This window comes from Caretta caretta, chromosome 14 (genome assembly GCF_965140235.1).
Source record: "Caretta caretta isolate rCarCar2 chromosome 14, rCarCar1.hap1, whole genome shotgun sequence".
In the NCBI taxonomy this organism is placed as follows: domain Eukaryota; kingdom Metazoa; phylum Chordata; order Testudines; family Cheloniidae; genus Caretta; species Caretta caretta.
The window spans coordinates 3,118,684-3,142,128 of record NC_134219.1 but is presented as its reverse complement, the minus strand read 5'-3'; the positions used below and the strand labels follow the sequence as shown (position 1 = coordinate 3,142,128).

Genomic DNA, 23,445 nt, shown 5'->3' with positions numbered 1-23,445 from the left:
TCTTTTCATTGGAGGTGCTAAGTGTAGCGTATTCCAACATGTCCTTTTTAGTCTTATTATTATTTTCAATTGATATGTGTTATAAACAGTTCCAAGCAAAACACTGCTACTAAAATTTTTTTTTTTACAGATGTAACATTAAACAGAACTACAGAATGTTCTCAAAAGAAAAAGAATAGCAACATGGTATTTTCAACCATCAAAAGTTCTCACTATGCAAAAAATAATAATAAAATTTACAATCCTGGATTTTATTTTAATTCTAAAAAAAAAAAAGCATTTTTTTAAAAAGCAAACAAAAATAGAATTGCAGTTACTTACTGGAGATATGTTCCTTGCACACAGTGAATGCAATACAATTAAATCAGTAAATGGGACTTTGCATTGTATTCCTATTGGTATTTGCACTGTGCTGACTGTTGCACTGTAAATGCACTGGCTGCTCTTGCAGAAGGGAAAGGACCCTACAGTGGGTTCCTTCCAGCCTCAGCAGCTCCCCAGCCCGCAGCTCAGTCCTGCAAGCAACTCTCCCTGCATACTAATAAGCTCGTGCCACTCACCCAGGGTGAGCACGGTCGCTGATTGGACGTCTGGCCCGCCACGGTAATAAACTCGTGCCACTCTCCCTGCGTAAACAGGCCTCCCAATAGGCTGGCGCGGGGCCAGCGAGCTGCCAATCAGAGAGCAGCAGGGCTACTACTCAGCCCAATGGCGCCTAATTCAAGCCTTGCAGCTGCGCAGCTCCTCTTGCGCAGCTGCCGTCCCCGCTTGCTTGTGAATGGGGATGTACAGCGAAGGCAGCGGCGGGGGGGGGGGGGGGGTCGGTGTTTGGGGGGTGGTGGGAAGGGGGGGCTGCAATGAGTTCTTCCAGGGAGTCGCTCCAGCCCACGCACGCTCCGAGCAGCTGGGCAGAGAGCGTTTTATTTTTTGCTTTGCTGGACTGGGCCTAGCTGGAAGCTCTGGTAGCAACCACTGCATGGAGCTATTGCGCAGTCTGATACGTGGGGTTGTGGACTGGGCTGGGTACGTGGGCGTTGCACCAAACCGAGCATCCCTTTTCACACAGACGTGCTGCAGTCTTCTAATGGGCCCCTGGCACGCTAGGGCTCCTGTCCTGGTTTGGAGGCCGGCTGGAGAATACGGGAACGGCTTTAGAAAGAGCAGGGGCTGCAGAACGGGGACAGCGACCTGCAAACTCTCTTCCCGGTCACCTGCATCATGCCCGGTCTCAGGACAGGCTCTGTGGGTGCTTTTTTTCTCGAGAAGCCGGAGACTTGTATTCGCTCCCATGCATTCTCTTTCGCCCTCTTCCCCGAGAGAGGTAACCAGCAAAATTAAACCCTGCCCGTCCTGGGCAAGAGGGAGGATCACACTCCCGTCAGCTAGACCCATCCCCCCCACCCCCCCACCGGCGTTCACAGGGAGCATGTCGCGCCCTTGGACGGTTCCTGGGAAAGCCACGCGTTGTTTGTAAAGTCCTTGGGTCGGTTCGCAGAGAACGAACCGGAGCGAAGGCAGACACCAGAACAGACACTGCGGTTGCGACCATTCTGGGGATTTGCGCTACACCCAGCGCACTGCGATTTATTTACAGCGGGGGGGGTCACAGCCCCCACCTGTAGCTCCCATTCCCTCCCCCCAGCCCCGTGAGAAACAGATTTGAAGAGCTAGCAAGACACACGGAAATGCAGATTCTCCCTTGCTCGATTGCCCTTTGGCAATGCAGGGGTTAACCCCACCGATTTCAAGTTTCTCCCCCTCCCTCCACGGGATGGCGGCGATTGGTTGGCAGCCTGCCAGCCCGCTGTCAATCACCCAGTGTAAACAAGGCGCTGATTGGCTGTTAGCCAGTCCGCACTGGGCTGCCTGAAAAAAGCAATTACTGGCCCCGCGGTTTCAAGGCGGCCCGGGGCCGCTTGATGAAAGGAGATAAGATGGGGGCTGTTTCCAGGAGGCCCCGAGGCAGACCCCACTGGCCCAGGAGCCAAGAAGAGCAAAGAGTGAGAGGATCAAAGGGAGAGAGAAAGGGGCCACGGACTGAGCCACTGTTAGTGGTTCCCAAAACAATGCAGGTTTGGTGCACGGGGGGGGCAGCCCCCTCCCCTTGCGGGGGGGGCGGCAAGCAGGAGGATAAGGGGGGAGGGGGGGAGAAAATCCGCCGGTGCACCCGGAAAGTTTGCAGCGTGCGGGGCCGGGCTGGGTGCGGGGAGCGGCCGCGAGCCCCGGGAAGCGGAGCGCGGCGGGGTGCGTGGCCCCGGCAGCTCCGCGCTGTAACTTGGTAAGAGGTGGGGGGGGGAGGTCCGAGGGGACCGGTCCTGCTGCGGCTGAGCAGGGGGAGGGCGGGGCGGAACTATCGATGCCAATCGCGATGTTCAGAGCGAGTTGGCTTTCTGCGAGCCTGGGCAGCTGGGGGGGGGGGGTATCCGTGTAGGGGACCCCCCCCATTTCCAATGCAGGCACCCAGCTCTCCCAGACCTTTCAGCCCAATTATCAGTCGCGGGGTCTAACGAGATCAGGCGCGTCCATTTGTTTCCCTGCCAGAGCGCTGGGTTGGGATCTTCCCAGCCGTAGGATCCGGCGGGGGGGGGGGGGGAGCGTGCTGGGGATAAACCGGGCAGAAACCAGCCAATGTCACCGCTAGCAGTCCGGGGGTGGGGTGGTGAATGGCCGCAGCGATTCCCTAGAAGGGCGATTAAAATTATTTTTTAAAAACACAAGGCTGTAATTGATTGCAAACGCCGAATAAATCAGAATAACTCGTACGAGAGATTCGATTACCAGGGAGCTATTCATTAGGCGAAGGAGCAAATTGAATTAGGAGCAAGACCGAGCGCGCAGACCGGCTGCGGGAGAGAGCAGACCGGAGCGCCCAGAAACCCCGCAGAAAGGCCGATCCTTCCCAGCGCAAAGCCGGGGCCAGAGCCCGGCGGGATCCGGCGGACTTTCCCGGGCTACACAACGCGCCGGAGCTCCACACAGGGGCTCGGGCGGGTGCGTAGCGGTTCAGCGGTAACAGGGGGCCGATAACACAGGGCCCGAGCCCGGGCGGAGACACCGACCCGCGCGGCGCAGGCCCGAAGGGGCGGCTTTCCCCAGGGACCGCGGGGATACAAGCGAGATTTGGGGGGCCGGCCTGCTGCTGTGGCTGACACCGCTGTAAGAAACCGGACTGAAAAGCCCAGCAGGAAAAGAGAAAACCCGCGTCCGAGCGGCGGAGAGCGCGGGGCTGGCGGGTGGCTGAGCTCGGAAGCGAGCTCACACTGTCGGGCCTCTTCGCAAAGCAGCAGCCGCTACCCAGGGGCAGGGTGTGAAAGGGGGAAAGGCAGCTGCCAAGCAGGCAGATAGATGTCCCGCTCTGGGCTGTGTGGGTCCCGAGCATGGCCCCTACACGCCGCGTTTCAGGGGTGCGAAACTCCAACCCCTGCGAAATAAAAGATCGGAACTAAGGAAATGTCAAGGAGACAGGCTCCTTCCTCTCTGGTGCTGTTCCCGCGGGCTGGCTCTCGCCAGCCCTGTGCCTCGGCCCCAGTCCCCTTGCGTCGCTTACATTGCAGCTCCGCAAAAGTTCTGTTTCTTTCACCCCCTTCCCTGCCCCTCCCGCAGCCCGCTCTCCGGGGCGGCTGCATTGTGGCTCGGGCGAGATTGCGTTCGTCTTTGCTTTCGCTGGAGATCGCCTGAATGAAATCCAGCCGCACGGGAAAGCGGGCTTTGTGTCTTTCCAAGTTGCACTATTTTTTTTTTTAAAGGAGCTCCTCGTTTTGAAAGCGAGACCTCAAATCCGCGTCCCTAGTCTCTGTGGAGAACACTGGTTCCAACGCCTCGGCTTTCTCTCTGGGTGTGTGTCTGGATTTGGCTCTCAGGGTACTGGAGCACCGGCTAAATTAGCAGCACCGGCCTGTGTCTTCCAGGCGGTTCCTAGCAGAGCGAGTTAGAAGCAAGGCACTGAAAGGGCTGTTTAAACCAACACAAACAACCGGGTGGAACATTATCAAATATAAATTCTGTCTGGCTGCTGTCGCTTGTACATTGATGTGATATGGGGCGGAGGGAGGGGGAGACATTAGCAGGGCTGAAAAGCTCTCGGGGCTGCCTACAGGAGGGAGGGATTCGAAGGTCCAGACTTCTGAAGTCCTTTTCCTTTCTGGACTCTTTGTTTTTGGGGAAGGAGGGAGGGGGGAAGGGATGGATTGCTCCATTCTTTCAGGTGGTGCCATGTAATGAATGTGCCAGGTCTCTGAGAAGCAGCAGTTGCCCTGCAGTGGGGAATGGATGGAAGGGTAATTAATGCAGAGTGACTGATTGCTCTTGAGGAAGGCCAGTCCTGCAAAGAGGATTGTCCCTGATCGCTGAAGCGTTTCTGACTGACACTTCCCTTCTATCTTCTACCCAAAGGCAACTAGCAGAGCGGTGCATTTGTCACCGGCTTAGGCCGAGGGTTGCAAAATCTCCAAACTCTTAGCATTAAAAAGATTGGTCTATTTATTGGACCAATGAGGGAGGGGATTTTTTTTTAAAGGGGGTCACTTTTGTTTGGCCAGGAGCACGATCCAGACGAACAATGCGCAAAACCGACTGGAAATACAGCCGCGCTTTGCCCGGGGAAAATAAGGGTGAAATGTACCAGGGGGGAACTTCCCGAGCCCTTCTTCAGTGTTTATTCCTGATTCCCAACATCGCTGGGTTGATTTTTGCTTTAAACCCGTCTAGATTTTGCCCCACCTCTAAAACAAGCACTTTGATTTATATCATTTTTTAAAAATTTCCTTCCAAGCAGTTGTGACAGCAAAGAGCTGCAGCCAGGACGGGTGGACCAAGCAGGGGTCTGCTGGCAAATGACCCGCCGGTTCTGAGTGCTCACTTCTTGGCGGTAGTAAGGGGGGGAACTAGATCACGGTAGTTTCCACACCAAGGGAAGGAGGCGGGGCGGAGGGTATCTGCACCCGGGCAACCCGCTATCAGCAGAAGTGAAGGCTTCCCTGAAGGACGATTTTTCAACTGTCCAGACCTAGCAAATGTTTTCCATCGAACAGGAACCAACCACTGGTATCTTAGCTTCCTTGAGACAAGAGCGAGCGCAGATAATGCGCCCAGAAATAAATATTTACGCTGCTGGGAGAGTGGCCTTAGATTGAGCAACCCTCTCACCAGTGATTTGCAAATGAATCCTGGCGCCCCAAAGCCCCCCCTCCCCCCATCTCTGCTCGTCACCGCGCTGGGGAAAGACCGAAGAGGAAGGGGCTGCAAAAATCCGGCTTTGTCGACATCCCCCCTGCCCGCCCCGTGATTGGAAATCTTTGGCACGGTCCTAGCCTCCGAGCGGCGCCCGGGTCCCTGCTGCGGGTTTGGCAGGACGTTTATTTGAGCAGCACTAAGGAGATTGAAAGTCAGACATGTCCCTTTGCTCTGCAGCGATTCTCTCTGTTCAGGGTCTGGTCCGCAGCCCGGTTCTTTTTAATGGCTGAGGGAGGTTTGGAGCTGTGCGTTCTGCGGTGAGCCCTCTCCATGCTCCCGGGTCGCCCGCTGGACTAGCTCCTAAGCCAACCGGAGTGGCTGGCGAGCGGCATTTTGCTCCGGGCGGCCACCCCAAAGCAGCTTCCTTTCCTGTCCAAATGAATATGCAATCATTGGAAATTCTCAGCCCTCCGCCAACCTCCCCACTCTGGGGAAATGGGTTAAAATATTGCAATTGAATATCGCTCCATCTGGAAAGGAAAAGGGCCCCGGTATGTTAAATAATATTGTAGATTAAGCCAGCACACTAAATAATTGCCTAATAGGGCTGCAAGATGCAAATCTCTGCATTTGGGTAATTGCACGTTGGGCGCCTCTGAGTAATGCAATTGTTTGGGGCCGGCTCATTGTTCCAAGTGCCATTAGTCAAAGAGCAAATTAGAAACAATTTCTTGACTACAAAAAATGACTCTTAATTCTTCAAACCCAAGCGCTCCTGGCACCCGAGGGGGGGCAGTGGCCTTTGCAACAGTCCCTCCCCCAGCGTCCAGATCCAGCGCTTTGGAAAAAGCGAAATTCCCCGCCCCCCTCCCCGCTCCCCGAAAAAAACCCTCGTGCTCCGATCAAAATGCAAACAATCCAATAAATCAGATCCTCCATTAAAGCCGTGTTTATTTGCTCGAACCCAGAGATCTCGGTAAACACAGGAGCCGGCTCGCGAGTTTTACATTTTTTTCTGAGGGGGGGGAGTCAGCACGTGCTGTAACTTGCTGCCAATCTCCTGAAAATGAGCGCTGTTTTGCATTACTTGTTACAAAAACAGGCTACTGGGGGGGAGGGGGCACAAACCCACAGAGGGAACGAGTCAGGCCGTATTGCTGGGGGTCTCTGTCTTCCACACAAGCACCGACCCACCCCTTTCCTGACATCGTGCCTTGCCCCCAGAGTTTTACATGTCCCTCGCCCCTCCACCCCCACAACATGCACTGCCCGCGCTAGCCAGCCGAGAGATCGGGAGTTGACCCCCACCCGGGCTGGCCTAAGGACCTGGAGAACATGTCCCCCTGTGCGGGTCTCACCTAGCCGGGTCCAGAAGTCAGAGCAAACTCTGCGCAATGGAGATGCCACAGGGCAAGCTGCCCTCTGACTGCGGCAGAGGGTCTCTGGACCCTAGAAGCACCAGATACCCCACGGGGGTGGGAGGGATTGTCCAGAGAGCTACTAACCTGCCCCCCCCCAGAGCCTCGAGGTGTGTGCCTCCCTCCCTGCCCCCCCATCCTTGGGAGCTGGGAGGACAGGCGATGGGCCACACTCCAGTCTCCCGGAGAACAGACAGGGGGAGACACAAGGCCCTGCAGACTACACCCCGGGAAAAGACCTTCCCACAAATTAGGGCTATACCTTGTTGCCACCTGTCCCTCAAGCCAATATCTCTACCCCTCCTCTCTGGGGGGTGGCATCTGCCTTAGCCTGCCCCCTTCCAAAAGCGCCTCAGCCAGGACCAGGTAAATCAACCAACTGGGGGGCTCAAATCATCCGTCTAGTCATTCCCGTCATTCCCCTCCCCTGGCCAGGCCCACAGGAGGAAGATTGAGCTAGCCTCAGGAGTGCTGCGTGGGGTTATTCCCCAGTCCAAGCCCATGCCCTGGGGACCCCAGACAAGGAGCAGGGGCTTCCCCCACCCCCTTTGCTAAACACCAACAGATGCAAGCCCGAAGACCTTGTGCAGGGGCATTATTTATGGTGTCTGGGTTCCCATTGAGACCCAAGAGTCAAGAGGGGGCCGGGGGTGGGTGGGGGGGTGGGCTTGGAATGGGTGATAAAAACGCAAAATATCCAGGGTAGAAACAGGTCATTTTGGGGGGTGGAAGCCTGCCCTGGCTGCACTGGTCACAGCAGACTTAGCCTGGAGAGGACAGCAGCCAGGAAAAGGCAAAGAGCATCCTGACAAGGCGACCTTCCCCTCCCAGTGAAACCAGTTCGGGCTAGTTATTGCCATTCACCTACAAATATCACTAGCCAAGGCAATAATACAGCCCTGCCCCTTCTGGCCTCCCCAGAGCTAGCCACATCTTGCAGGAGCCCTGGCCTCCCTCTTTGTACAGGAGACTGACAAATTTGTTAATGGAATAAATCTACCTCACTGAAGTGTCTGGGGATGGACAGACGAACAGGCAGACGTTGCACTGAAGCCCCAAATACATTTTTAATCTCAAAAGAAGCCTGGCCGCTTCCTCACAAGCTGGTTGCATTGTAGGAAAGGACTGAAACACAACTAAGGGGCAATGAGCCTTTATAACCCAAACAGGATTTCAGCGCACACACCCACACGTACAGTCGCACACAGTGTTACATATACAGACACCCGCACACATCATAAATGGTGCCCTTATTTACTATAGCTGGGGGGGGGCAGAGTGGAGAGAATCCCCCCCGCTTGAGAGGAAGGCCTGGAGTCCAATCAGCCCGGAGCAGAGGTTTTTAGGTTAGGAGCTCAAAGAGCTTTTCCACTTCCAAATGCTTAGTTAATGCCCTGTATAATGCAGAGTCCTAATGTGCAGCTAAATATATCCTAGCGTGTTCACACCCCCAACACACCCCTCCATAGGTTTGTTGTGTGAGGGTCTTAATGAAGCGACCCATCTGGGGTAAATTCAAGGGAGTTTAATACTCTGCCCCCACTCCAGAGTTTGGGAATTATTATGAAAAGGCAGGAGACCCAGGCACTGGGTGGGGGGGGAGGAGAGACACATTAAAGGGAAGGAAGGGGCTGAAGTGACAGAGAGTGGCAAAAGCAGCAAAGCCAGCAGACCCAGTTCAATAAGAAGCAGACTCTTCCAAGGGGAGAAAGCCCCCAGCACATGGCAAGGAGAAGGGGAAGCTGGATTTTAGATAAAGAGTGATAATAAATAATCCCAGTGACAGGCTCCCAGATGCACCTTGTCCCTACAGCACCCCAAAGACCCCTTTGCAGGGCATCCCAGGGACCCCCAAGTCCTGGCTACCTGCACACCCAGGCATATTACACCAGCCCTGCCTGTCACCCAGCGCCCCTCCCGCGGAACGGGGGGGGGGGGGGGGCGCACCGCGTTCTGCACAAATATGTTTTGACATGTCAAAAGGGGGCATGTTTTGATAAACACGCAATTAGTGCCAGAATCCTGCAGCTGGCAGCCAGGCCCGTGAACAGCGGCTCTGCGCCACCAATAGGAATGGGATTTGCAAAGGCAACCTTAAGTGATCATTAGGGCCGCTGTTTGACTTGTGTGTCTGTCTGTGTGTGCATGCTGGGCCTGCAGGATGGAATAACTCAGGGCCTTGGGAAAGGGAGGCTGGCTTCAGGGGTTGGCTGAGGAGGCCCGGGGTTCAGGGCTGAAGCGCCGGGGCTTTTCCTTTGGCTTCCCATGGGAAACCGGCTGGCTGAGGTTTGACTTTTTCATTGTTGTGTAAAGGGCAGGCCAGGGTGTGGGTGTCACAGCTCTGGGCAGTGAGTGTGTGTGTGTGTTCGTTCCTGGCAGCACAGAGCAAATCCAGCTCCCAGCTCCTGCATTTTGGGGTTCACATTCTTTGGGCCAGACAGACCATGTTCTTTCCCTTAGGAGGGGATTCACAGCTGCCCCCACCGCCCCAAGTCCAGCACAAAGTCACCAAGAAAAAGGGCCCAGAGCCCTCCGTTTTCCTGGTGTTTGAGTTAAAAGCTACCTCCTGCTCCATCTCCCAGTGCAACTGTGAGCAAAGAGAGCGAGCAAGTCAGCAGCTTGCATCCACAATCCCCATTGAAAAGAAACTGGGGAAAAGCCCGAGAGGGGTGGGTGCTAATGAGCAGCCTGTCCCTTCAATGCAAACCAGACCCAGGCATCCGATGGTGGACTTACAGCCCGGAGAAGGGGCCAGAGCTCCTTGCTTTCTCTTTCAACTCTTTTGTTTTGGACTTTTAGCTGCCCCCCAAATTGGGGGGGCCGGGGGGGAAGCCAGGACTGGAAAACCCCTCCTGCCTTATCTGCTCACACAGCATCAGAAAGAGTGTGTGTGTGTGGCTAAAAGACACAAGGCCTGCACCCAGCAGCCACGCAGGGGGACTAGGCTGCACATCAATTATGAATGGCTTTTTAAAACCACAACCAAGAGAAAGAAATGCTTTTAGGGAAGCTGAGCGTGGCTGGTGTCGGGGCTGCTCTCTCCGCTTTGCTGGCTTTGCTCTTGCACGCCAGCCTGCCTCTCCCGCCAGCCCTGCCTGCTCCCCGGCCCTGTTGGTGGGGTGCTGGCTCCGTGGGTCCCGGCTGTTAGCACTGACCGGCCTTTCCCGGGGAGCCGACTGGAGAAAAGCGGGGAGCTTTGGTTTTGCTTTTTTCTGTCACAGCCCCCGAAAACGGGGGGAGGGAGGCGAGAGAATTAGCCCCACAAGCCCCCCGAAACCAGCCCACCGAGCGAGCTCTGCCTTTGCACTGGGGAAGGGGAAGCCGGCTTGGGAAGGCCCCATCCCCAAGCTCGCATGGGGGAAGGCGGGTTCCTTCCCTCCGGAAGCCCGGGGCGGTGGGGCAGGCAGGGCGCTGCGGGCCTGCAGCTCCTAGCGGAGCCTGGCGGCTTGATTTCCTCGCCCCGCTGCAGCCCCCGGTTTTGTTGTGAAACTTGCAGCGACCCGCGGTGGCTCTGCGGTCCCGGCGGGGAAAGGCCGGAGCCCTGTGGGCTGCAGGCCCCGGAGAGCCCCCTGCCCCCGGCTGGGCGGAACCCGGCCCGCTGCCGCGCAGAACGCGGGCCCCGGCGAGCCGGCCAGGGACCCCCGAGAGCTCCCCGCGCCCCCCGGGAGCCGGCGCACGCTTCCCCGGCTCGCCGCCCTCGCCGCGCCGGCCATCTTCCCTGCCCGTTCCCGCTCTGCCCCCGGCCGCCTTCGTCCTCCGCATCCCCCGCCTGCCTGGGGAGGGGAACCCGCCTCCAGCTACGTTTCCAGGCCTTTTCATCCACAGCGCAACGGGGCTGCAAGCCAGGGGGTCGGGCTCCCCAGACTAGCCTGGGACCCACTGGCAACAGAAACCCTGGGTTAGGGTTGTTAGGTCAGAGGCTGCCCCCTGCTCCGGCCTGAACCAGCCCCTAGGCCCCTTTAAATGCACCCCCCCCCCCAAAAAATGTCATTTCTTGTTTCTTGGCTTTAAAACAACAACAAGAACCAAGCAGAACCGAGCCTGCCCGCGGGTTTTCTTAACGAGCCTGGGGGGAGGGGGGAGTCTCCTTCCCTCTCCCTTTGCAACAGACTTTCACCGAGCCCAAGATGAGAGCGGAGAAGAAACAAACGCCACAAAACACCGAGTCTGACCGAACTCCCCTCGAAAGGGACCAACAGCCGCTTGAGGATGAGACGGCGGGTGTGTGAATCAAAGCGGGGTCGCTTCCCGTGAGCGGAACCCAGAGCTTTAATCCTGGCAGCTCCGGCTTTCACTACCTCTTTTGTTAACAGAAAAGTCGATCACTTTAATTAAAAATCGTTACATAAATCTATGTTTTACTAGCACAAATATACTTTCTACTCTGAATTTGCAGGACGTCGATATAAACTTTTAGCGGCGGCTTCCTGCGATCAGCCTCCTTAAAGAAAACAGAAACAAAAGACTGGAGAGTTGGGGCCGCATTTTTAGGGCGCCCAGGAAAGCACAATAACCCTGTTTTACTTCTTCCCTTTTATAAGTATTTTAGCCCCATCTGGACTGCAATTTTATATTGTTTTAAAAACGTGGACAATTGTATTTATTTGTAATTCGCTTCCCAGTTTGGGACGGAAACACAGCTGTGGGTTTCCTTGGGTATACAGCAGCTGGTTAGCCAGCCCACATTTGGAGCGTAAAAATAGCCGTGCAAAGATTGCTGCATTACGGGGCTTTTAACCTGCAGATTTTACAGGTCCCGGATCAGATTTTTGTTTGTACGAAGCCGGGGTTTGCTGCCCGCTTTACCCTGTCCTGTTTTCGGGCGCAATCATTAAATGCAATCTGCAGCACGAGCCGTGCCTCCCTCGCGTTTTCCTTGTTAGCTGTAAATCTATTTGCAAAGGAAACCTGGAGACATGATATATTTTGTTCTATCGATTTATTTTCGCACAATCTTGCTGGGATTTTAAATGTACAAAGACGAAAATAATTATTAAAAAATAACCCAGTCAAGAATTAAAACTCCCAGCCAGGAATTTTATTTGAAGAAGAAGAAGAAGAAGAAGAAATCTCTCGTCTCTCAACAACAACAAAAATGTCCGCAGTGAGTCTTGCTTTAAACACAGCCTGCAAATTGCAAAAGAGACTCTCCGGGCCAGGCTCCGGGGCTCAAAACCCCCCGAAGCCAGCTGCGCTCTGAAGACAAAGGTTAAGTTGGGACCAGGCTCATTCGGCGGCTGAGCCGTTGCGGTTTTATGAAAGCAGAAGCGATTTATTTTTAAAAAGTTGGAAATGAGAGCCATGTGTCGGCTGGGCCTGGCTCGGCGCTGGAAGAGAGCGAAGGCCGGCGGCAATTATCCCGCTGGTCCCTACACAAAGTTAGTAAACAACACGCCGCTCCCTAACGACACCGCGAGCGGGCAGCGGAGAAAGCGGGGCTGGTTTTAAACCCCCTTTGTTGTGGTTTTTTTTTGGGGGGGGGATTAGGGTCGCCATGAAAGCTCCTTGAACTGCACCGGGGGAGGAGGAGTGGATGTAGAAGTGGACCAGGGCAAGGGGGCCAGTTTCCCCCTGGAATTCAGTCTCCATTCATTTAGCAATTAATGGGGGGATGGGGCAGAAGGAAATGCGGCAAAAAGACTGGAACAAAAAAAAAAAAAAGAAGAATGAAAAAGGCAAACAAGCCCAAAGCACCTACCGCCAGGTCGCCGCCTCCCGGGCCGGATCTGCGGGATAAGCCCAAATCCAGGGCAGGGCAGAGCCCGGGGCGCTGGAGACCCCGAAGCCGGCGTGCAGCGCGGGCCGGTGGAACACGCCTCGGAGCAGGGCAATTTCTGGGGGATGCTGCTTTGATGCGTCCGCTCGCTCTCCCGAAAGCGGAAACTGCTGCTCTTGGGGGGTTTTGGTGCCGGATCCCGGATTTTTCCACGGCGGAGCTGGAAGCTGCGTCCTGGGGCCGGCTCGGCTGGGATTATTTTATGATTTTGCTCCGGTGCCAGGGTCCCCTACCTGCCTGCGTGGAGTAAATCCGGTCAGTCAGCGCGCCCGGGGGGCTGGAGCCTCCCCAGTTACGGCCGGGGGACGCGCCTCGCTCCCCCACAGTGGGGCCGGGGGACACGCCACAGAACACGGATGGGAGAGAAGCGACAACATCGAATCTGTCCCCCCCGCTGCCGCTGCCTTTGCCGGGGGGGGGGGGGGGGGGGCACGCGTGCAGCCCAGGCCCCCCTGCAAAGCTGAGCGGGGCTTTTCATTCATTGCCAACTCCCCCCCCATCCCCCCCAGCATCGCGAGGTGCGGGGCGCTGCCCCAGCCCGGCTCTGGCTGCCCGGGGTGCGGGGCGCTGCGCCGGGCACGGGACTTACCTGGCGGGGTTTGGGTTTTTTAGGGCCGAGTCGCATGTTCCCCCTTCCCCGGGAGAGGAGCGGAGCCGCCGCCGGCCGGGCCCTGCCTCGCGCGCGGCGCGGGCCGGGGTAACTCCCGTTTCTTCCTGCTCGTCCGCCTCGGCAAATGCAAACGGTGCGGCTGCGGCGCGCATCGCCCCGGCTACATGCCCCCCGGCTCCCCCGGCCCGGAGCTCGCGCCCTCGCCCTGGCAGCCGGCCGGGTCTGCGGGGATCAAGACAAAGTAACGTCCCCGCTGCAGCTGCAGAAGCCACCCGGGCTGGGGGGAGGGGAGAGGAAATCCCTACATCGCACCGCGCAAAACAAGAGGAGGAAACAGAGATTTGCTGCTCGGACTTCTGCACACACGAAAAGAAGAAGCGAAGGCAGGAGCCGGGACCCCCCACCCCCCTCCAGCGCCCGGCTCAGCACATTCCTCCCAGCCCCCGTTCCCCTCGGGGCAGGCGGGAGCTGGCGGTGCACCGGCCCCTCTTTCCCTGCTCTCGGGGCCCGCTGGATTTTCACCTTCCTTCCCTCACAGCGAGCTCCAGCGGTGCCCTGAGCGCGGCGGGGTTGGAGGCTCCGCTTTCTTAAAGGCGCCGGGCTCGCCTCAGCCTCCCGGGGCTCCTCTTGCCTGCTCCTCCTGGCAGGTCACTGGGGAGGCCACGGACCTCCCTGGGGTGGGTGGCCCCCAGCCGCTGGAGCCAGCCCTGCCAGGGTCTCCCGCTCCCCTCCCTTGGACTGTGGGCAGCTGTGTAGCACCTAGGGGCCCCGGCCAGATCTGGTGGTACAGGGCGCTGCACATACATGGAGCCAGATACAGCACCCCCACACACACACACTTAGCTATGCCCCCTTGTAGACCCAGCCAGGCCCCTGGAATAGTGCTTTGGTCACATCTGCACCAGCAGGAAAACCGCCTTCGGTGGGTGCAGGACGTGACTGCACTAGGGAGCTCTGCGGCAGACAGAGGCCTAAAGCCCCATCCTGCCATAGACCCTTGCAGGGTCAGTGACCCAGGGCCCTCCAGTAAACCCCCTGGAGGCCCGTGAGTCATTTGCAGGATCAGGGCCTAGACAAGGCAGGTACATGGTGGGAGGTGGGCAGCATTATCGCTTGTGTGGGTGGGCAGTCCAGGTGCAGAGAGACTAAGGGACTTGCCCAAGTGCACACAGGGAGTCTGTGGCAGGGCCAAGAATCCAACTGAGTCCCAGACCGGTGCCTTTACCACAGGCACCACAGTCTTTGTCTCCCTCCTCTTTGTACAGAAACCAAGTAGCTCTGCATTGGACCCCTCTGTGCAACTTTAACAGTGCAAACTTTTTCCCTGTGGGGCCAGTTTCTATGGCACTCCCTGCTTGATGCCGGGGGCCGGACACTGGGTGTGGTCTGAGACACAAGTAAACACGTTGCTGGGTCCAAAGCACTTACCACTGAAAAGACAGACAAGGTCATACAGAGAATCTTTAGGTGCCAGTCCTGCAAACAGACCCATGAGGGCAGCCCCCTGTGCCTACATGTATGCGTCTGGCAGTTTATTAATTTACTATAATTTATTCTATTATAATTATATTTTATTATTATATTATATATTAATTATCTGGCAGCTTAAATATATTTTCCTTTTGTGACATCATAGAAAAAGTGAGATCTGGATTCTGATTTCACTTACACTGCTGTAAACAAGGAGTAACTTGAAGACAATGAAGTGAAGCTGGTGTGAAAGCAGCTTGAGATAAGAATCAGGCCCTGAGTCTTTAAGGGGGTTGTTTATTGCCACTGCAGGGACACAGAGAGCAGGGAGCATTTAGTTAGAGTGCAATCGCTTTGGGGCAGAGACCTCCTCTTTGTACTCACTTGTAAAGCATCCAGCGCACAGGCAGAGCTAGAGAAATAACAATAAGCACAACAAAACCTTTCTAATTCTCACTTGGCTAATCCACAAGCCCCAATTAATTCTGACAAAACATCCCATCTAGTCGCCCTGCTTCTCAGCAAGGATTTCACAGAGCTAGTCCAAGTCACCAGGGAAGGATCCAGAGCAGAATCCAAATGTCCCCGTCTCATAACTCCAAGCATTTTATCTGAATCACTAAGCCCTTTCCTCTTAATAGTAGTGAGGCCTGGTATTACTCAGAGTGCACGACTTTTATTCTGCGGTTGGGATGCAGCATCCTGGGTGATTTTATTGTAGGCTTTTAAAATTATTCTCATTGTGCTTACTTGCTAATTTGCAAATCTGGTGGTCTGCGACACTGAATGAGTTTCTGCTCTGGATGCTTCATCAGTTTTCCACTGCCAGGGTTTAGTCTCTTTCCGAGGTGATAGGAAACATCTCCTTCCCACTGGGACTCACCGGAGCCCTGGCCATTCTTATAAAAAGGGGTGGTTAGAATAAAAGCTGCATGCGTTTGGTAAAGGTGTCATGTAAAGGGAGGAAATTTAAACTCGGGGCAGAGGGGTGAGTAGAAGAGAGCGAGAATGCCAAGGTACAAGCTTCATGTGAGTCCTCTAAGCCAAAATAGTGCAAGGCCCAACCCAGCCAGGTGTCTGATAAGCAATCAGCCTCTCCTTTGCACAGTGCCTGGAAGGGAAGGGCAGGTCTCCTGGCATTCAGGCTTCCCACTAATTTCAGATTCACAGAATGAATGAGTTTTATCTCTGCGCCCAGGGCTATGTGTGATCAAGGCTTGTATTGACCCTCAGTGGGACTGGAGGCCATGGTGAGTCTTAAGCACAATGCTGCTCCGGAGGGCTGTTGAGCAGGTGATTAGAGTGACAGTAACTAGTTACAAGTAATCAGATTAGTATTCAAAATATGTAACCCTGTGACACACTCCGATCCCTTCACCCACCAAAGGGGAGTGTGGATTCCTCTGTCCTGCCCCACACTAACGGGGTTTGTGGGCATCAGGGAACTTAGTATGGAAGACTGTAGTCTCACTGTGCATCATGGGTGCGTCACGCCTTCAAAGCCCTGCACATCTTCCCCTAGCCAACATTTCAGACCTCACCTTCCATCGCATCTCCTTCCACCCTGCCATGCCCATCTCTGTGTTTTCTTCAAGGCAGCTCCCTGTGCTTGGACTGGCCTCTATTCTGGGCCACTTTCTAGTGTAGCAAAGTTATCTATCTATCTATCCACCCCCACTACACGTACATACGTACACTGTGTAGATCTATACATGTACTCATCCATGCCACGTATATTCTGCCATCTTTCAGGTGCAGGGTGGGAGTGAAGTGGACAAAACAGCCCCACATTAGAAGGAGGGATATTAGGAAAAACTTTTTCCCTAGGAGGGTGGTGAAGCACTGGAATGCGTTACCTAGGAAGGTGGTGGAATCTCCTTCCTTTGAGGTTTTTAAGGTCAGGCTTGACAAAGCCCTGGCTGGGATGATTTAGTTGGGGATTGGTCCTGCTTTGAGCAGAGGGTTGGACTAGATGACCTCCTGAGGTCCCTTCCAACCCTGATATTCTATGATTCTATGAGGGGAGTTTGAGTCAAGGACACCAGGACCTGCTGCAGAATCTTAACATCCATGCCCAAGAGACAGGGCCCTGGTTGTAAGGCCTCACCCCAACGCCCTCACTGAGTAAGCTGTGTGCTCCTTGATAAACTCCCTGAAGAAAGAAGGAGGGGTGAGCAGACCCTAGGTTTGGACCTGTGGTTCTAGAGAATCTGATATGCTGGTGCTCATCTGACGAAGCCATCCTCTCTAGGATTCATTTTCCATCCAGACTTAAAAAGGCTGACAAAGATCAGGAGGGAGCACATGAGGAGCAATAGAGGATGCACGTTCTGGTCTTGAAAGCACATGGCTGGGAGTCAGGAGGGCTGGTTTCTAATCCTGGATATACAGCTTTCTCAGCTATGGGGGTACCCCTGGTGGGGACACACGAGAGACATGGAGAGGATTATTTCTTTTCTTTGCAGGGAGGTGATGTCTCTCATTACACAGCTCAGAGTTGCATTGCAAACTCACATCACATTGCAAAGACGTGTCTAATTTGCTGTCCACTTTCACCCCAAGGTCTCTCTCTTTCTGTTTCCCCCTCTCAGGTACACGCACATCTATGGCATCAGGTGCAATCCGATGCAGTCCAAAGGCCGATGAAAGACTCAGCCAGGTAGCTGTGATTGAGTAGATCCAGGAAAGCTGCATGAAACTCATGAAAGGCACGAGAAGCCCCCCCATTACCGTCTACAGTTCAAACACTGTGTGAGAAAGTGAGATATGTATATAGGATTATGAATGCTTTGCCACATTGCATTTAGTTTTCTGGTTAGCCCTGGGAGGGGCTGCAGGAAAGCAACCCGCAACTGTTGCATGTGGTATCTGCACTGACAATCCAGTGTGTTGTACAGAATGCAGGTGAACTGTCACTTAGCCGTCTCTGTAACAGCAAAAGGTGCCTGCTCCTGCGAATACTTACACAACAGGACCTGAGCCAAAGCCCACCGAAGTGAAGGGGAATTTTTCTCTTGACCAACTTTGGATCAGGCCCCCAGTCTCCTAATTGTCCATAAACATTTCCAGTTGGATGTCTGCTTCCCATGGCTTGTAGCGTCCATTCTGGCAGGGTCTGTGGTTTGGTTTGTGAGCGTTTTTCTTTTTGGGAGAGGTGAAGGGGAGAGACAGAGCTCATCAGCTCAGGCTGTAGTCCTGAGAAAAAAGGAACCAACTTAACTCCTATGAGCCCTTTCCATTGTCTCAGATGTGTTAATAATCGGTTTTGCTAATGCAATTGCTACGATGATGCGAAAATCCTACTGGAAAATGTATTAGAGCAATTATCCTTCTTACTGCCGCAGCCTGGTGTAGCATTAATATTCAATTTCGATGTGGAAGTCCTATTATGTTAATGACTTTTGTGACAAAAGTCGTTAACGTGAGACTTTTTCTATGGTGCAGTATTAGCCGGGGTTGAATCCGCACGTGATGCCAAGTACATCTAACAAGATCAAACAGAAACTTTTGACAATGCCACATAGTCCCGTTGCATATCCCGAGTGCGTTCGTGAGAGCTGCCATTGCTGGGCTCCGACGGGAAAGGCGATGCACTGCAAAGTCTATAAAATGACAAGACAGAGCCTTCTAGCAACAGGCCTTGTGCTTCAGAACCACAGCCTGTCATAAGAATCTAAAATAAAGCTGGTTTGTCGTAGCACGGTGATTACAGAAATCGCCCGGCCAGACGTACCGGAGGGCAGCTAGTGCAGAGCTCTCTGGAGCAGACTGCACAACCCCCTCCCTCATGACAAGGTACGTCACTCATTTTACACCCAAATTTGCCTGTGTCCCGTGTAAAGCTGCGGCTGTCTCACTGGACATGACTGTAAATTACACATGGCAGAAACGCTGAATCGGGAAAGTGGGTTAAAGAAAACGTTATAGCCATTCAAGCAGCGAAGCTGGCGTCATTGCCCGCTCTCTCCTCTGCTCTCCTGCCAGGCGATTTTTTTGTTGTGTCCCTTGCCGTGAGTCTCCATCAGACAGGTGAAAGGTCAGAGCTGCCCCAGGAGGTCTCGGAAGGTTGAGCGAGGCAATGTCCCTGATCCATTATTCCTGCTCGGGCCCTTTTCATTTAGAAACTGAGCCACATCCCCTTTCTGAAGGAGCAGAGCAGACCCATAAGGTTGGTAAAATAAAGTGCTATCTGCTAATGTCTCCGGAGGTGTGAACTGCACTGACTCAGCCCAAAGGACTAAGCGGAAACACAGAGCTGAAGATGCTCAAAAGCCAAGACTACAAATGAGTTCAAGAGACACCTCCATTTGTTTCTGGGTGTGAGGACCTGGCGAGAAAGCAGGAGGGCTGGATTACAGGGCATTTTAAAGGGTCGGAACATTCAGCCCATGGCATTTCCCTCTTCCTGAAATGCAGGTTCTTCCTTCGCTCTTAAAGGATCCAAAGGAGCAACAATGCTCTGACCCCTCTGAGCAGACGGCTCTGTCTGTCTGTCACATTTCCAAAGTGCCGAACGCCCACCACATCTCCTCTCTGCACACAGATCCCCATGCTCAGTGCGATCTGGGCAGATGGGACAGTCAGTTCCCCGCCTCACTGCCTGGCGTAGCTGTTGGGACTTCCTTCTGCTCCGAGGATTTTGGGGATGGCTGGCAAATAGGTGGGAGGGAGGAATGGATGTGTGTCATCGCCAGGCAGCCCCTGCTCTGACAAAGGAAAGAAAACACAAAGCCTGTTGTCAAATCCTGTTTCCACAGGCACTGAGCTGCACTCATTTCTGCCGGGTGACCTTGGCCTAGACACCCTGTGCTGTGCTGGGAGAAGGAAAACCCGGAGCTGATCTGCAGCCCAGTCTCTGCAGCCCTCTTGGCTCCGGAGCAGGGCCATGGCGGGGAACAAAAGGAAAATAATGTAACTAACATGAAAGATAGACCACAAAACAACACAAGTGGATCTCTGCAATAAACAGCAGGGTTCCCCCAAGTGACATCCCCCTCCTGTTGCTTACTGCCTTCTCTCCCCATCTCGGCTTCTCTCATTCTTTGTATCCCCTGTATGATAGAGGCTTCCTTCTGAGAGGCTAAAGTTAAGGGGGTTGAAGATGCTCTCAGAATCACCCTCTTCCTGATCTGATTCCCTTCACCAGGGCCTCACCCCACACATCCTTATTTACATCTGTGAAAATCAGTGCACCCACTTTGCATTCCATTTCCACAGGTGTGAGAGACGAGAGAAGGCGCCAGGGGCAAGACTGAGCCCCTGGACTGTGTGTGTCTGAAGCCAAATGCACGCACATGGGACTGTCAACATAATGACAAATAATGTTTTCTGGAAGGAAAATGCCTTTTTGGGGAGGGAAGGGAAAACGTACCTAGTTATGCATGAAGTTCCCAAGCCTGAGTGGGGAATAAAGGCCAGTCAGTAAAATGAAACGTGTGGTGTGCAGACCTTCATTTGCAAAGGAAGAATTTGGCAGTGCAAACAATCAGGACTTTTTGTTTGTGGGGTGGAGGGATGGAAGGTAGAAAGACACATGAGCGCTTTCTCAAGGAGGGGTTTTGCAAAGGCTCCTGGCGAAGGGTAGCATTAAAGCCATGGTAAAGGGAAGGTCTATTCCATAACTAGGGCCCTACCAAATTCATGGCCATGAAAAACGCGTCATGGACTATGAAATCTGGTGTCCCCCCATGAAATCTGGTATTTTGTGTTCTTTTACTCTATACTATACAGATTTCACGGGGGGAGACCAGCGTATAGCAAATTGGGGGTCCTGACCCAAAAAGGAGTTTCAGGGGGGTCACAAGGTTATTTTAGGGGGCTCCCAGTATTGCCACCCTTACTGAGCTGGGCAGCTGGAGAGCAGTGGCTGTTGGCTGGATGCCCAGCTCTGCAGGCAGCCCCTCGCCAGCAGCAGTGCAGAAGTAAGGGTGGCAACACAATACCATGCCACTCTGAATTCTGCGCTGCTGCCTTCAGAGCCGGGCGGACGGAGCATGGCAGCTGCTGACTGAGGGCCCAGCTCTGCAGACAGCACCATACCAGGCCACCCTTACTTCTGTGATGCTGCTGCTGGCGGGGGCTCTGCCTTCAGAGCTGGGCTCCCCGCCAGCAGCCGCTGCGTTCCAGTTGCCCAGCTCTGAAGGCAGCACCTGACCAGCAGCAGCGCAGAAGTAAGAGTGGCTGTACCGCAACCCCCCCTACAATAACCTTCTGACCCCCCCCATAACTCCTTTTTGAGTCAGGATCCCGACAATTACAACACTGTGAAATTTCAGATTTAAATAGCTGAAATCATGAAATTTACAATTTTTAAAATCCTATGACTGTGAAATTGACCAAAATGGACAGTGAATTTGGTAGGGTCATATCCATAACTTTGTTTTTCATTTGCTAGCAGGGGTCAGGTTCTACCTTCTTGCACTGATTGGGGGATTCAGAAAAAGTTAACCTGGGGGCTCTGATCAAAATGAAAAGAAAAGCAGCCAATGCCGCAGGGAAGAATCAAACATTCTGCAGCACCATTCCGGCCAGGTGCTCACAGCTCCTCCGGTAACAGTCTGCTGAGTTAGATATGATCAGAATCCCCAAGGGCAGAGGGGGAAGCCGAGACACAGACAGGTGAAGAGACAGACCCAAGACTGCTGAGCGCCCAGTTTCACCCATCCGTACTCAGGCTGAGTGGCATGTTACTCCTCCCCAAGGGATGGTGCAAAGCAGTATGAATAAGGAGGGCAGAATTGGTCCGAGAGCTAGGACTATCACCCAGGCATCCTGACTGCCAGTCGCCTGGTCTAACATTCTCTCCCATTGCACGGGGGTAACAGTTTGGCATTCTGGCTGTAGCATTTCTTCTATTCTAGTTTCCTGTCATCCAGCAATTTTGTAGTTCCATCAGGGTTAATTGTGCTAGACTCAGGAAATTTTGTTAGATATCAGCACCAAGATTTCTGTCTTTCTGCCCATGAGTTTGTGTTGCTGAGCCTAACAATTGTGCTAGACCCAGGCCAGTTGGGTACAGCAGAGTAGTCTTATTGGGATCCAGGAAGTGGGCGGGCAAAGCCCACCCACTGCTAAAAGATTCCCCCCAGCCATATTGGGACCCAGCCGACGGCAGATATACTGGCCACTGAATAAACAGTTTTCTGTTCCCTGAGTGACGAGAGCAGGGGCTACGCTAGAGCAATCAGGAACCTGCTAGAACCAGTTAAGACAGGCAAGCTAATTAAGACACCTGGAGCCAATTAAGAACATACTAGAATCAATCATGGCAGGTAGACTAATCAGGACACCTGGTTTAAAAAGGACCTCCTGTCAGTTAGTGGAGGGCCTGCAAGGAGTGAGAAGGTATGCTGCTGGAGGACTGAGGAGTACAAGTGTGATCAGGCTTCAGGAGGAAGATCCTGCTGTGAGGATAAAGAAGGTGCTGGGGGAGGCCTTGGGGAAGTAGCCCAGGGAGTTGTAGCTGTCACACAGCTGTTCCAGGAGACACTGTAGACAGCTGCAATCCACAGGACCCTGGTCTGGAACCCAGAGTGGAGGGTGGGCCCGGGTTCCCCCCCTCCTCTCTATCTGATATAAGAGGAGTTGACCTGGACTGTGGGTCCCGCCAGAGGGGAAGATCTCTGGCCTGTCCCCTGACCCATTAGGTGGGCCAGCAGAGACTGTGGGGATTGTTCTCCTCCTTTTCCCCATGCTGGCCAGTGATGAGGTTAGCTGAGTGAATGGCAGGTGTGAGCCACTGGCAAAAGTGGCCAAACTGAGGGCTGCCATGAATCTCTGAGGTGAGCAAATCTGCCAATAAGTGCAGGACCCACCAAGGAAGAGGAGGAACTTTGTCACACAATGCATTTTGCATGTGCTGTGATATTCCAGCAATGTGAGGATGGATCCCTTGAATCCAGTGAGAGTTTTTATTTTGGCAAGTTATTTGCTATTTGTACTGGGTTTTGTTTTTTTTTTCTTTTTTTTCGTAACCCATTTGACTGTGCACAGTAAGGAGGGCTCATCCACACATTCCTGAACCGAAATATCAAAGCGAATGACCACAATGAGCCACTCATTAATTGTGATCCATTATCAGTTAAGAAATCATCTGGAATTCCCTGGCCAGCAAAATACGATTGACAGTGTCTTACCCGGCTACTTGATGTGTTGTGCAACAGCTCAGACAAAAACCCCAGTGAGGCAGTAACCTATTAACAAGAGTTAATCTTTCCACCAGCTCATCAGCATTGATTATTACTTTTGTTCCCCTAGCACCTGCAGCTCCCAACCAAGGTCCGGGCCCCAATGTGCTCGGGGCCGTGGAGCACTGTTCCTATCTGGTGGACTCGTTCAGATCTCTTGGCTCTATTCAAATCCTTACACTATTGCTTCCATTCCAGCAACCATCCCGCTAAGCCAGTTGCCTGGTACCTGAATTCACTGAAAAGCATCTGCCATTTGGTCAGGTTCAGCTGTTATTGATGGAGGAGAACTCTGGGCTATTGTGGTAGGCAAATGAACCTGAATTTGGGGCAGTCTCTCCAGAAACAGGAATGCTGAGCTCTGGGGCTGCCAGGGATGACCAAACACTGACCTGGCATAACTGGACACAACAACGCTGATGTCGGCAGGGTAGCCGCCTCTTGTGGGTTTAGCCCAGAGCCTCCTCGCCCATTTCTGACATTTAAGGCAGAGGCAGGTCTGAACATAGGGGTTTGATATCAGAAGGCATGTGGGCTCTGGGGGCTAATGATCAACTCTCTGCACTGCCCTGGGGAAGAGAGGCCAGGCTGCTCGGCCTGATCTCCTGCTCCCTGGATCTGCAGGGGGAAGAAAGCACTGAGGAGGCACCTCCCCTCCCTCCCTGAAGGAGGGGGAGAAGAAACTCTGTGCATGTCCAACAGCCTCCATGAGTGTCTCGCTCCCACGGCAGCCCAAGAAGACACTCAGCACTTCGCCGGATTGGAGTGCATGCTGTGGAGAAGGTCTCAGGGATTCAGGAACCCTTTCCCATA

General features: G+C 53.9%; 1 protein-coding gene across 7 annotated transcripts in view; it reads right to left on the bottom strand.

Moving 5' to 3' along the window:
* BAHCC1 (BAH domain and coiled-coil containing 1) overlaps positions 1-13,082 on the bottom strand; it is an 89,169-nt gene extending 76,087 nt beyond the window's left edge. For 6 of the 7 annotated variants that reach the window (XM_075119168.1, XM_048817456.2, XM_075119169.1 and 3 more), the window contains exons 1-2: positions 12,956-13,082; positions 12,289-12,603 (exon numbers count right to left, since the gene is read on the bottom strand). The gene's annotated coding sequence lies outside the window, so the exon portion shown is untranslated. Of the gene's footprint in view, positions 1-321; positions 525-12,288; positions 12,604-12,955 lie in introns of those variants that run through there. The other variant, XM_048817454.2, reaches the window with a different exon arrangement.
* Between the last annotated feature and the right edge of the window lie 10,363 nt (positions 13,083-23,445).